General features: G+C 42.5%; 1 long non-coding RNA gene across 1 annotated transcript in view; it reads right to left on the bottom strand.

The window, feature by feature from the left end:
* Window positions 1-7954: 7954 nt before the first annotated feature.
* LOC123478965 (uncharacterized) overlaps window positions 7955-15627 on the bottom strand; it is an 89845-nt gene continuing 82172 nt past the window's right edge. Inside the window, exons 7-8 of the long non-coding RNA XR_008426969.1 lie at window positions 8231-8390; window positions 7955-8105 (exon numbers count right to left, since the gene is read on the bottom strand). This is a non-coding gene — a long non-coding RNA (uncharacterized lncRNA). The remainder of the gene's footprint in view (window positions 8106-8230; window positions 8391-15627) is intronic.

Genomic DNA, 15627 nt, shown 5'->3' on the forward strand with positions numbered 1-15627 from the left:
TCACTATGAAAATCACTTGGTTTATTTTTGTTTATGTTATTGAGAGTTCTTGCAAATGACACAGCTGAATGTTTATCCTACCATAAGGAAATGCATTTTGGTATTTGTATTTTTGTTTTTTGGATTTTTTTTCAGTTTTGTTTTAAAAGATAAGAGCAATAAAGAAGAAACTAAAATATGTACACACCCGTATCACACACAAACACACACTCACACATAATTCTAAATTTAGGAAAAAATTATTCTACAACATTTCAAATTTTATTTTCCTCTCTTCCATCAAGGTTAAAATACCCTGAATTCGGAAATATTAAAACACAAATTGAGACAGACCAGGCTGTCACATTTTTTCTGTACTGTATCCATAGCTCTTCCTAGGGCAGCTGTAGAGGACCCGTGGGCCTCTCCCCCACTGTGGCGTGAGAGTTCTCCTTGGAAATAGCTGTCAGGGCAGGCTGTCCTGGACCAGAATGGATGGAGACAAGTAGGCCCAGTGAGGAGTGAAACAAAGGGAACACAAGAGAAGGGCAGCTCTTGTTCATAACATTAAGTTATATGACTCCCGAAACTAGAGTGGCAATGGGCAATTTAACCAGATTTCATGGAGACTGCTGTGAAATGGGAATTCAATCTAGATGACTGAGTAATGCGAGTAATGGAGAAATCAGATATTGCGACACATGCATGTAAGATCTCTTACTTTGCAATCAGATATAATAAATGAAATCTCTGGGAGTTGGACTAATAATTTTAATTAAACATTTCTTGGCCACTGTTAGGAGGCCTGTCAGCCCTAGGCCTCAGCTGAACCATTGTTGAGGCCTCACTCTCCTTCACAGAAAGAGGTGTGTGTGCCCACACCACGGTCCTATTCTCCTCCCACACAACTCTGTAGGGTATGCAGGTGCTGCATCGGGGTCTATTTTGTAAAAGAGGCCCATTAGCCTCTAGCCCTCCAACCCTCACAACACCAGGACTTACAAAGAGATGGCTTCTGGGTTTCCAAAAGTTAACAAAACCCAGGGGGGAAATATCCAGCTGGATGTTTCTTCCTGGGGAGCAACCTGCATTCAGGACATGGAGATCCCTTTTGAACACTTTTTGAGTAATAAAAATGTGTTATATAATGAAAACAAACAAATTTGGAAAGAAATCTTAGTAACCATAGATCTCAAAGAAAAACACATCAGCAACGGCTGGCCCCCCACACCCATTGAGCAGTTTCTAAATATCTTTGTGATTCCTGAGATTTGGGTCACGTGCCATTTTGGTGATGTAGGTCCAACGAGGACGTAACTACTGAGCAGCATCGTGTAGCCTGCAGAGAGTACTGGAGTCAAATGCTGGCTCCTCCTTCCCCTGGTGACTACAGGACATTACCTCGCTCTAGTTTCTATCTCAAGCAGAGATAATAGTATCTACATCACAAAGTTGTTGTAATGATTAAATGAAAACGTGTATACAGTAGGCACGCAATAAATAATTTCCCCTTACATTAGGTGAACAAAGCTTGTTTCTGGAGGACCCTGTGTGCCCACAGATAACAATGATGCAAACATTTGAGTCAGCACTAGCTGACTAAGAAAGGACATCAGGGATCTTTCCAAAAAATAGAAACTGAGGTACAAACTATGCCAGACATTGAGTCCTTTCCAATCACAGAGCTGTGTCGGTGACTTTAAATGAAACTGCTCTGTACCCTCTGATGACGGGGCAGGATATGGAATGATGCATGATTAGTTTGCCTGTTTCTCTTTTTCTCTAAAGCTATGTTGTATTTAAAATAAAAGCAGGGGAATCTCAAGTTTTAAACTTTAGTACCTAGTTAACTTACAGAAAATGCTGGATCAGCACCACAATATTCACCTGTACAACAATCTGGTGGCTTACCCAAGAGTAAATTGCCTTTGTGACAATTTCAGAACAGGCCCCTGTGGTTTCAGGGCGTGTTCAAGGAGCCAGGAGGTTCTCCAAGGTCAGGATGGCTGCAGCTGAGCTGACAGGGAGCCAGACCTCTCCTCCATCCCTACTCTCACACCGTGAGATCCCCAGAGGGAGCTGGCCAGTGGTAACTGAAGTGAAGAGGCTGGTCTACCACTTCTAAGGACCCACTCAGCCCAATGCACATGTTGGGCACATGTTCCAGGCACATGTTTTTTGTTGTTGTTGGGTGTTTGTTTGTTTTTAACAAACTCAACTTTACCATCTTTTCTCAGTAACACAGGTTTGAATTGGTAAGTGAATTCCCTCAAAATGAAAATGCTTCTAGGCTTCCAAAACATTGGGACCATCAGTTAAACTATGTTTTCCTGGTTGATTAGAGTTGAAAATACACTGCTAACATGTGTGCCAGACACTAGACTAGGGGCTTCACCCACAGCCCCTCATTAAACCTGAGCACCTGGGGCGGGGTGGGCCGGGCAGGGAGCAGTGGTAGGAAAACAACACATGGTAAGAGGTGTAGGTGCTGTCCACTGGGCTGAGCACGTTACATATTATTACCATATGAGGGGTTTATTCACTTTCCAATGCATACAGATGCCCCAAATACTAAGTGTAAAGCACAGGCACAAGTCAAAGATAGCTCCGACAGCCTCCAAAGCCCACAGTCTTTCCTGCACTGCCTGCACTGAGTCACAAAGGCTGGCATATTGTGCAGAAACAACGTAACATGGAACAGAAATGTACCCTCTCTGGACCTCAACATTTTCACAATCAAATTCCCCAGGTTAAGCCTCAAAGTTCTCAAAGGACTTTGCAGCTCTAAAATTCAATGATTCTATGGTCAACTCAACAACCACAAAAGTAAATGTATTAAGTATCTGTGAAGCATAGTTTGTCTCTATGTCTAATTGGATTTCATTGCTCTCTGAGTCCTTTTCATCTTTCTAGTTCTTCCCCCTGGCCCAGCCCCCTCCCAAATAACAGTTAACCTCCAAGGATTCAGATACTGCAGAACAATTCAAATTAGTAAAATGCATATTGCCTGGTAATATACTTTACCATTTAAAAAAAATAGGACAATCAGCTTATGAGAGCTTCAAAATCAAGTGATTTGTTTCTCTTCTCACAGCTAATCAACTAGGGCTCAAGGGAGAGTTATTTGTTGATCTTTGAGTGCAAAGTGGTGTCCTCTCTGGCCCTTTCAATTCAGATATCAACCAAAAGACTGAGAAGTTATTGTATTTCTGGGACTCTTCTTTGTTTTTTTTTTTTAAAGGTGCAAAAAGATACTCAGTGGAATAAAAGAGAAGCATCGACGTTTCCATTGGTAATCTCGTCCATGTGTTCTCTGCTACTGAGCATTTTCAGAAGGCCTGACTGTCTGGGTTAATTGTTTAATGCTTTTAGTTAGAATTAAACTTTGCACCTGCTCTGACAGTGATAAATTAAATGTGCTCCTTTTCCAATACTGTTGCCCTCTTTAAGTAGAGACCAAGAAGTGTATCTCCCTTCTTCCCCTGCGCTTGAGGAATCTCTGCTACACTGGAGTGTAAACCAGCATAATTTGTCACCAGAGCTAGCGCCAATTAAATTGATTGCGTTGGACTGAACTCTGGGACCCCTAATGCAAGCACTAAGGGAAAAATGGGCTCTTTTCTGCCCATTCCCCCATGTGGCACTTAGGCATAGCTCAACAGTGGAAGGCTTTCAAGGTTCAAAAGGGTTTTATTTTCAAAAGAAATGGGCATTGATCAGCTGCATTTAAAGGCAAAGATAATTCCAGAGCTTGAAGGCTGGATTTGTGTTTAAGGTCTAAATCTCTTTCTTTAACCTTGGGGGTGGGGGGGGGGGGCAGTATAACATAAAAGCAACAAAGAGATTAAGATTACAAAGGGTTTGCAAGTGTAAATGATGCAGTGGTATTCTCCAAACATAACATAGTCCCCATTCACAAGCCCAGGCACAGGCCAGCATTTGATCTGTTGGTTTTACACCTGTAAAAACAACTTGTGTTTATTTGTCACTCAGCAAACCGTTTCAGGCAAGAGGGGGAGAAAAAGGAAAGCGGAGGAGAAGTGAACTTGCTCATACCACAGAGTTCAAACATGCCTTCTCTAAACAGACTGAAAAGCAAACACTCTAAAAGTCAGTGTGGCAGGGACAATCAGAAAATCCTTCTCTCTTTTTACACCACACAGGAATACCAGAAGCAAGACGCTCTGTTCCAACCCTTGGTCATTTCCATTATCCTAGCCTCTGATGCTTGGGCTTGTTATGTCACGTGCTACCAAGGGAGGTTGTAAGTAAACTCTAAGTTAATACCAGCCCCTTCTTGTTCCTTTATTTATGAGCTTCCAATTATGTGTTCCTCCATCTTGCCTTTTAGCTCAGTTTCCCACAATCAGTCCTTAGAAAAGCACCATTTGAATGAACTCAGATATAAATCAAGTCCTCAAAGTTAAGAGACTCAGACTCCAAATTCATCGATTCTGTAACTCACATGGTGAAACCCATGATAAGTGTGTCTATCTACTCAAGTTTGGATCTTCTTCATCTGTTCTTTTCTTCTTTAGCAACATGAACCTTCTTATATTAACTCTATCCCCTGGATCTTCTTGTCACAAACTGAATCCTTGCCAAGGACGTCAAGCTGTCATTGTTAAATCAGGTGACAACGTGGAGTCTTCCTACTTCAGAGAAAGGAGATGTTCATTGAGACTTTCAAGGCCAGATCAAACATCTGGCACCCTGAGAAGGTTAATGATTTGTTATGAACCTAGATGGCTAAGAATTCAGTGCTCCTTTAAAATAAGCAAACAAACAAGAGTTTACCATTTATTCAGGAGACAGACCATGGACCAGTTAGAAGAAACTAGAAAGAGATGATTTGGATAGCAACTCCCTAACTTCCACAGCAATTCAGCTCTGGCCCCAAACTTGCATACTCCACTTAGAAAGCAAAAACCCTGTAGTACAGTAAAATTGAGTAATTATTAAGCACAATCTTTATGTGTGTGTGGCAGGGGCAGGGGGTGGAATTCACTCCTTTCCTAAGAATTTGGTCAAAGTATTTCCTCTAACCTTATAACACAATCTCCTTGGAAAGAATTGTGAGTTTTAAAAAATTCTATCTTGTCACATTTCCATGTTACACTTTGTCATGCCAATGATGTACTGGGACCCCGTATTAGCTTTCTGTGCTGTGTACCAAATTACAACAAACATAGTGGTTTAAAACCACAGTCATTACTTATCTCAGTTTCTGGGCACCAGAAGTCTGAGTACATTTTAGCTAGTCCTCTGCTCAGACTGAAATCAAGGAATCACCTGAGCTCCAATCTTACCTGAGGCCTGAGGTCCTCTTCCAAGCTCACTAGTCGTTGGCAGAATTTGTTTACCTTAGTCCCCATTTAATTCAGATTACTCTTGGCTCCTAGAGATGACCCTCATGTACTTGCTATGTGGCCTCTTCATAGGAAGTTCACAGTATTCTCATTTGCTTCTTGAAGGCCAGAAAGAAAATCTCCCTGACTTCTTTTAAGGGCATATCTGTTTGGGTCCAAGCCACCCAGAACAAGTTCCTTTTCGATTAACTCAAATTCAACTGGTTAAGAACTGTAATTATATCTGAAAACATCTTCACCTTTGCCATATAACATAATCTTATTATGAGAGTGATATCCTTTTATATTCACAGGTCCCACTCACATTCAAGAGGAAGGGATTATATATGGCACATACACCGGGAGTAAGGAATCTTAGGACCACCTTAGAATTTTGCCTGCCAGAAGCCCACTTACAGAGAGATACCCCAGGCTCATCCACTCCTTCACTAAGCTGTTGTTCCAAGCCTTCCATTAGAAATGCCATATAGTTCTCCCTGGAAATTCTCCCCTGATAAGTTCATAAGAAAATCCAATTGTTTTTATAATGCCAATTTTTAGATGTTTATCGGTCCACAAAGAAACCATTGGCATTGCAGAGTTTTATGGGTGATGGACAGCTAACAGCCAGAGATTCTTCCTAGAGAAAAGTAATCACAGGCCTGGAGAGGTGGTCAGGTACATATTTCTAAAAGGGTAATATGTAGATCCTGCTTCCTGTGCATGCCCTTAGATGGAAACATGCCAAAAGATCCTTCATCAACACCTGACAGAAGAGGAAAAAAAATCAAACTTTCTCACACAAATCACATTAGTAGCCTTTTCTTGAAAGACAGAGATGGAGGGGAACAAAGGAGGGAGGAAGGAGAAGAGAAGGGGGAAGACAAAGAAAGAATGGAAAGAAGGAAGGAAGGAAGGAAAGAAAGAAAAGAAAGAGAAAGAAGAAAGGGGGAGGGAGGGAAGGAAAGAGAGAGAGAGGAAGGAAGGAAAGAAGGAAAGAAGAAGGGAGGGAGGGAGGGAGGGAGGGGAGGAGAGGGGAGGGACAAGGGAGGGAAGGGAGAAAAAACTTTCCTCTGTTCTAGTCTATGGCATCCTTATTGGACTACAAGGGGAAATTTTAAATGTTTCCGTTGACAAAGAAAAATAAACACTACCAATCATTCTTTTTTGCCAGTTAGCCTATGTGCCTTTACTTGCTTTTCTTCTTTACCAACACCATTCCACTCAGTTCTCTTATTTTATTCACCCACTTCTGTGTACCAGGAGCTGAAGGTCCAGGTTCATGCTAACCTCCTCCAGGAAAACTTTAGAAACTGGCTTGAACCTGTTCCTCCTCTAAACTACCAATTTTACGGTCTGAATTAGCTTAGCTCTCATAAGATATCTTCTCTAGTTCACTGTTGAGCATGTATTGTCTTCTGAGATGGTTTTTCATGTAGTCTAGAACAGTTATTAAATATATGGGATAATATCTTTTAGTAAAATATGAAACCAATTTAGTAGGTTGCAACCAGATTTTTATTTATTGAAATGGTTAGATAGGAAAGAAAAGATCAGTGTAATGTAAATAAGGAGGGTATTTGGTTTTATGAAAATTTTGCTTTGATATGTATTTGCATGTATATGTATAAATTGAAACTTAAGTGTGTGGCATTGTGTAATGATATAAAATGTACTGGTGATTGTGAATTATCATTAAAAGACAATTTTTAAAGCACTAGGATATTTTAAATAAACTGAAGTCCATGCAAAAATCAGAGCACATCAGAAAGATGCCAAAGGGTTCTACAGTCAGACAATCAAAAGCCCTAAAACAAAAGGATGAAGTGCCTTTGCATCCTGGAAGCAGATCTTGCAACCTCCCAGTCTACTGATGAGGAGAGTGATGAGAAGTAATATTTACACATGATTTTATCATTTGCAAAAGATTTCACATTCTTCTTGTCACCAGTATTCCATAATGAAAGCCAGGCAGGCTTTTTTTCATGATTCCCATTTTTAAAAATATGAGGCTTGAGAGGTTAGGTGGCTTGCTTGTGCAAGGCCATATTGCAAGTCAGGGTTAGAAAATGAACTTACATCTTCTGACACAAACTCCAAGTTGTTTCTTGCACCTGTTTGGAAAATTATAGACTAGTTCACCAGAATCCTTCCCACTGTTAAGGCTCTAAGGCAAATTCTCCCTCCTCCAGAAAGGCTTTCCTGATAGTCTCCTTGACCTAACCCACAACTTCTAGCATGGTTCCTGGGTTGTTCCATGTGGGTAATGTTTTCTCTCTAGCTCCATTACAAGCTGGGAGCCATGATATATTCCTCTTGTTAAATTCTTATTTTTTGCTTAATCTATAGACTGCTTCATCCTCCCATATCAGGTTAGGTATTAAGGAGAAGAGAATAAACTTCATGTAGGACCAAGAGTGGTCAAAGCAATCAGCAAAGCTGGAGCCCAGTACCATGGGGCCCCATTCTTTCATTTCCAATCATCAGGCATTCAGTGGATACCTATACCAGGCAAGTACAATAAGGAGTGCTGCAGAGCTGACAGCTCTGGGGTACAGAAGGACAGGCAACTGAAAAGCACAGCAGAAGAAATGAGGGCTAACTCCAAGTACAAGACACTGGCTGGGGAGACAGGAAAGAATGGGGCAGGGAGGATGAGAGAATGCTTCACTGTGAAAGTAGCATACCAGCTGAGCCTTCAAAGTCCATGAGGATGTCACCAGGAGAGGCTTTTGAGACTTGTCATTAGCTCCATTTGCAAGATTCATTTCAGACTCCCTGGAACAACAGGATCAAGAGCAACAGTGATTGAAGTGGGAGGTCACAGTCAGTCCAGGAAGACCCACCCTGTTCAACTTCAAGACCTCTGCCAATGACTAGGCTGCTAAAGATCAAACATTTACCCCTGAGGCTGGATGCTGGGGTCATCTTGGTGGTCAGCTCCAAAGTGAAATGGAAGAAGCCTCACTCCTGGCTCCAAGGAGACTTTAAAACCAGTTGTAGTCAGGTCGTTCTTTTCTATAGTGTAGATTATATCAACCAGCAGCCCTAATCTGGGACTGTCTGGAATAGGAATGAACAGATTAGCCTTTCAAACCCTCCAGGATCAGGTCGAAGTCAGGAAAGGCCAGTTATCAAAGCCAGGTTAGATCCATCCTGGAGAAAAGCTTGTGTTTTTTATACCACTTGGTTGCTGGGAGGGAGGTCTCTCTTCCCCCCGCCCTCAATCTGGCAGTTTTTCTGGTTGCAAGACAAAATATTTGCACATTTTTCAAATGTCTCAGGAAACCCTCGAGAGACAAGGAGAAGAATCCATCCACTGATTCTTGGTCCATGTGGGCCCACCACTGGGAGCCCTCAGATTCTTTTGTTCACCTGTGGGGCTAAGGGGTCATCCAGATCCTTTGTCTGAGAGAGATCAAGCTGAGCCCCAACAGCAAATATTTTCCCTGGGAAGGGCTTGCAGGGCTAAACCCTGGTGACAGAAACCTCAGACTCTCCCAAAGTCCCTGGATCAGTTTTTTGAAGACAAAGCCTGTTCAGTTGAAGATTATTTTGTGCCAAGGGCCAACTGAGGAGATTTCCACACTCACTTCCAACACAGCAGGCGAATGCTGAATGGCAGGATCTAGTCATGTCTTTCTTTTACACTCTGGAAGCCCAAGCTTAGTTTCCATAGGTCACTTTGGTCATTACCACTGACTCACTTTGTGTCCTTTATAGCTGAGGATTTAAGCTTTCCAAGGTGGTTATGAGTGTGAGCTAAACTCCTTCCCACAGAGAACTCCCTCCCTCTCCCCAGGGAAGGCCGATGGCTTACACCCATAAGAGAGACAAGAAGACTGAGAACAGAGAGAGAGCAATTGATCTAGCTCAGAACCAATAGAGAAAGGAGAATTCAGATTCTGAATTCACCTTCCCTGGGCTTTAATCAGAGCTCCTATTTCCTGAAGCCAGTTTTTCAAGCCACATTAAGATCTGAATTTGTATTGTAGGACAGTATGCATTCCCAAGAGGCTTTTTGGAAGGACTGTGTATAAATCTCCCCCATGAAGGCTTCTTCAAAAAATAACAATATTAGTGACATCTTTTGTTTCTCCCTCATATAAAAGTAATAAATCTTCATTGACCAATATTTGGAAATATAGAAAAAAAATAAAGATCATGCCATAATCTAATACCCACAGATAACAGTTGCTAATGTTTTTGGTATCCTTTTGTTGTATGCATGAATCTATTTTTTCCAAACTAAGGTTATGCCCATATTGCTTTCCTAGCCTTCTACCTTACACATAATATTCTACTGTGATTATTTCCCCATGTTGATATCTATTATTCTATAGAATCACTTCAAATAACTGAGATAATGCATTACAGGGGTATGCCATAATTTATTTTACCAATCCACTTTTTGGATATTTGAGTTGTTTCCAAATACTCTCAAATATAAAGAAGGCTGTGGTAGAAACGCCAACTACATTAAGGATTAGGAAATATTGTAAAAACCCAGCACAACTTCCATCCCTATTCATTAATTCATTCTTCCTTTCATGGAAGTGATGCCCCAGTGAGTTTGGTAGCTCCTTCCCTAGACCCTTTTATGAACAGGACATAGGGCCAGCACACCACAAAGGCACAGATGCCATTGGAGCAGGGAAAGAATTCTAAACAAAGAGTTGAGAGACTTGCCTCTATTACCAGCTCATAATTCACTGTGTGACCTTGAGCAAGTCACCTAGCTCTGCAGACTACACCCTCCTCATCCATTAAATAAGCAAATTCAACTAGATGACTTTAACTTTTCTTCCAGCCCTAACACCATGGTCCTACAGTATTGTTAGGGAGACAGCATTCAAACCCAAAACAGTGAACTGTGCAGGGTTATCCATTATCAAAGGCAGCCTGTGTAAGTCAGAGAACAGTTCTGCCCTGGCTGGTGTGGCTCAGTGGATTGAGTGACAGCCAGCCTGTGAACCAAAGGGTCATTGGTTCAATTCCCAGTCTAGGTCACATGCCTGGGTTGTGGGCCAGGTTCCAAGTAAGGGGTGTGCAGGAGGCAACCTAACATTGATGTTTCTCTCCCTTTCTCCCACTCTTCCCCTCTGTCTAAAAATAAATAAATAAAATCTTCAAAAAAAAAAACCTTAAAAAAAAAAAACCAGTTCCCAGCTGTGTTGGGAAGCAACTGTGTCTCTACCAGACATGACGTTATATAGTAGGCAAACTGCTCCTCATGATAATTTATGGTTTGAAAATAATTCATTTTGTTTTAATAACTAAGAAGAGATTCAAGATTTCTGTCACTTCCACTCTGACATGCTGAGAGTGGGAGAGAAGAGAGTAAATTTGGAGTTCATCTGCCTGGAAAAGCACAGGACTTTGCATCCATATTACTGAGTGCGCCCCTTAGGACTCTGACTCCTTGTGGTTTCCAAAGTGCTGTCAAAGGACATTACTGCTCCTCCTCACCCCTTTCTTGTTCATTCCCCAGGGAAAAGCAGACCAACTGCATCCATTTAAGAAATGAGGAGCCTGAAATAAAAATGTTCCTTCTCGAGAAAGTACAGCAGCCTCTCATGTTTCTGGTCCCCAGTCCTAGTCCTGCCCGCACCAGTCTGACATCACCTGTTTGCTGCCTGATCTGAGTGGCCAGAGCCAAAGTGGCTGCTTGGCTTACATTCAAACTTGTCTCTGCTCATGGCATCCACGTTCACTCAAGTGAGCAAGAGCATGCCCTGTGTTGAACAGGGGAAGGGAGCCATCGCCGTAAAGCTCTCCAAGAGGCCGCTGTGTGCATGAGGGGCTGGCTCTCACCCTGTCTTTGAAATACGCAGGGTATGTTGAGGCAGACAGAGTTCATCTTCATTCCTGTGTCAGTAAACTATTCCTGAAGGATTCAACCTCTAGTGAATCATCCCCTCCATGCCAATAAGTATAACCCGTATTTTATCCCTAGCTGAGAAAACAGAGCAAACTAGAGAGCTGGCAATAACAACCAAGAGAAAGAAAAAAAAGCCTCTAGTGTGGAATGACACAGACTAACTCAAACACTCCAAAATTACCACCAGGGCCATGTTCCCAAAGGAAGCTCAGCTCAGGAGGGAGAAAAATTCAGTCAGTCCCAAAGCAGCCATAACCATATATATCCATATATGTGGATATATATATCCATAACCATATATATCCATATATATATCTGGGACTTTTGTGTATAGAGGGAAGGAGTAACAGCAAGCTTTTTCTGCCGAGGCCTAGCCCTCCTCACCCAAAGCCCAGCAGCAGTCAAAAAAAATCTAAGGTTCTGTGAGGCTAAAATCTTCCTCCTCCAGGAAGGCTCCACTCTATCAAAGGCACAATTTGGCCAAATTTCAAGAGACCAGAAGTTAGGTAGCCCCAGAAAGTTCCCTGGTCATTTCAGAAGCCCCTGGATATATAAGAAAGAATAACTCATGGTTGATCAGCCAAAGATTAGTTGGACCTTGAGGCAATTGCAAGGGAAAGTCAGGTCAGTCCCAATTTTCTATCCCGCTGACCCAGGAAGTAGGAAGACAACATGGACAGGAGCGCAGAAGACAGAGCTCTTGGTGACATTTTACCAAGAACTCGTGACACCCTGGGCTGCCCCAAGGCTCAGCCTGGCTCAGCCCTCTTGCCTTCCAGCCCACCTAGCCCGGTTCTGGTGAGGCTGCATGTGAACCCCTCCAAGTCAGCTGGCACTGAGGATCCCTCTGCATGATGTTCTTGGGAGTATAGACATGGGTTCAGTAGGGTCCCCACCTGCAATCCAATATAGTTTACAGATGTGTGAGCCAACAATTTGCAATGTTCAAAGTATGAATGAGTTAAAAAAGAAAAAGAAAACGCATGCATGTTTGAGGAGCACAGGGGCAAAGGGGAGGGCAATAAAGACTGTAAGAGACCTAGGTAGCTGCGGATGCAACAAGGAAGGGAATTTCAGCCAAAAGGAAAGGCAATGTGTGTGAAAACACTATGGAGAATAAAAATCCATTTTCCCAATGGTATCACCCAGTCCTATCATGCTTCACAGTCTCAAAGGGCTTTAATATAAGTTTCCTATTTTGGTCTTCAAAATTCTATGCAGTAAGTGATTCCCCATGTTACAGAATAACAGACGAGACTTGTCAGAACCTCAGCATTCATTATCACCAACTACACGTAGGGCAGAACAGCATAATGGTCAATAGCTCATTCTCTGGTCAGATTGCCTGGGTGCTCACTTACTGGCTATGTGACTGAAGCAAGTTATTTACCTCTCAGAGCCTCAGTTTTGCACCTGCAAAATGAGTACAATAATTGCACTGCCTGGTAAGGTTATTCTGAGAATTATATTAGACAATACAGGCAAATAATAGCAGCACATAGTGAACAAATGCTTGATAAATCCTGGAGACAATTAAGGCACTTAACTGAAGTATAAGACTGCTAGGCGGGCAATCTTGTGTGATCTTATCACCTTGCTATGTCTGAAGTATAAGTTCCCTATTTATAGAACAACTTGATTGGATAGGTCAGCTCTCAATTTCCCTTATACTCTAACATTCTATGGTTCTAAGCACATCAAAGCCTGTGATAAAGCATCTCAAAAATCACCCTTCAACAAAATCTTTCTGAACACCTTGGACATGCCCAGCACTGCCCCAGAAATGGAGAAATTCCCTTGGGACCACAGAGTTTGACGAGTGGGCAAACATGCGGAAAGATGCTACAGTACAATGAGATAAGAGCTATCTACAGAGGGCACACGGATCAAGTTATGCAATAGGCCAGGTCACCCCAAGCCTCAGTGGTTCTGCAAGTAGGTCCCCAGACCTGCAGTATCCGCAGCACCTGGGAGCTTGTTAGACATGTAGAATCCTGGACCTGCCTCAAACGACTGAATCAGAAACCCTGGGAGCGGGGCCCAGAAATCTGACTCTTAACAACTCTCTAGGTGATTTGGACTCAACTGCTCTAGGATAACAGAAAGTTTCTGTGGTTGGTAGTTAGTCCTCATTATCACTCAGCTTTCCGCTTCTTAGATCATGAAAATCTAAGCTGGGTCAGCCAGGGGAGGCTCTCTCCCAGCTCTCCTGTGTCCTGTTTCCTTGCCCTTCTGTCTCAAGAATGAAGAGTTACAACCAATTGGAGGCTCTGGCCAGACCTAACCCTGAGAAAGAGTGACCTTTCCGCATTCCCACCCTTCAGCCCTGTACCAGATGGTTCTCACGGCCAGACAAAGCCATGTCCCAAGAACGTTACCCAGCAGCCCACAGGAAGGGTCTGAAAAACAGAGGAATTTCTGCAGGGACAAGATGAAATGTGAGGCCACTCTGAGGGGGAGGCCTGGGGAAGAAGGCAGTGTTTGTGAGTTGCTAAAAGAAGATCCTGTCCACATTCAGGTGTTTGGTGTCTCCCGATCTCATGCTTCACCAGCACAGCCTCTGTCAGCTGAGCCCTGTACTCTGCCCCGGCTACAGAAACACCTTTTCCTCCTCAGCTGTCCTCTCTGTGTCATGAGGAGGTGCAAAGCAGAAGCCTGTGTCTTGGGTTTGTGTTTTTTTGTTTTTGGTTTTGCTTTTGGTTTTATTGTTCATCTGTTTTTGTTTTGTTTTAAGATTGGGCAGGGCATTTTGGTTCTAACTTAAGAGAATCTTTTCCACATCTGGCTGAATTGCCAATAGGCTGCAAACCCTTTCAGGAATGTCAAGCAATTACAAGACTCCCAGACCCAGACAGCATCCTGTGCAGGGCAGGAAGCATTAAAGAGCTTCAAAGCAGAATCATCTTCCTCCATCCCAGCTCTCTCCTGCTAATTCATCGCTCCTCTGTCTCACAGCCTTCAGTAAAAGCCAGTGAGCTCCTTTCAGACCCTTCCCTGGGCACAAGGCAGAGCGGACTCAGGTTCTTTCACAGCAAGGCCAGGATCATCTTCTGGGCCTCCCAGCAGAGCCTGACACCCCATGGACCCAGCCACTCTTAGCTAGCCATGCCTTCACCTCCCCTCATCTGTAATTCAAGAGAAAATAGAACAAGTAGGAAGGGTAACAAAAGAGTGAATACCGAGATGACAGAGCGGTAGTAATCACAGTAGAAAAAGAGGACATCCCGGTGCTCAGAAATGGGATTCAGGTGAGAAGCCCAGCTTGCCTTCACATCCTCTGGCTAAATGGCATGGCCATCACATTTTCTTTTTGAAAAGTCGGTGAGCATATCTTGATTTAGAGACAAAATGCTCATTAATACAAAAGAGCAGCCAATGCAAGATTTTCCCCCACTTGTTGGAAGTTGCCCTTTAACACTTCAGCTGCACTCTGCATCCTGGACAACTGTCTTAGGAGCTGATCTCAACCTCTGGGGAGCAAAAGTAGATAAGGACTTGAGACTTGAGACTAAACAATCATCTTAGGCCATTAATAACCCATTACTCCAGCCTCACAGATGGTTAAAGTCACTTCTCTACCACCTCTCACTTGATCTCACCTTAACTCCTCTCAAACACTTCAAGACACTTCAATGACAAATAAGGAGACCATTCAGCCATGTTCCACAGCAGGGACAAAGTCTTCACGGACAATAGTGAAATTAACTTGTTGTTTATTAATATTATGCTCTAATTGTGAGCCACATATTTCTTAAACTTGGAAGGGTAGGATGCTATGGAGGTCCGAAAAAAATGTATCTTACCCTCATGACACAATATTGTCACCTTGGTGTGTAACTTTTTCAAAAGAAAGTTTGTAATTTTCCCCTAGGTTTCTTTCTCTTCCTCCTCTGTCCTTTTCTTCTTCCCTCCTTCATACTATTCCTTCCTTTCTTTAGATTTTTCCTTCCTTCTTGTCCTTCTTATGCAAAAGAAATGTAAAACTTTTGCAAGGAAGAGTGGTTACACAGAGATTCATGTGGCTGAACTTTTATGCATTCCTTTCTCTTCTAAAAAAAAAAAAACATTCCTGAGAGAGAAGAGCTAATAAAGTCCTATATCTCTGATGATAGTGATGCAGCAGTACCAACAAATTACAGTGTTCAGAAAGTCTGAGAGACTGAAAAGAAATGCACAACATCTAACACCAAATTTGCCTGTCAAGGGTTTTTTTTTATTATTATTACTGCTTGTTTCATTTTATTTTATTCTTAAAGCTGATGTTTGCAGCTATTTGCTTCACTATAGGAAATTCCAGATCCCAGAATACTGATTTACAACTTCAATCGTCACCTGACAAATACAGCCCTTGCTAAGTGAGAGCTGATCCATAACAGGTATTTCAAATTTTCATAAGTCACAACATATCAACCCTGAAGT

This window comes from Desmodus rotundus, chromosome 5 (assembly GCF_022682495.2).
Source record: "Desmodus rotundus isolate HL8 chromosome 5, HLdesRot8A.1, whole genome shotgun sequence".
NCBI lineage: Eukaryota > Metazoa > Chordata > Mammalia > Chiroptera > Phyllostomidae > Desmodus > Desmodus rotundus.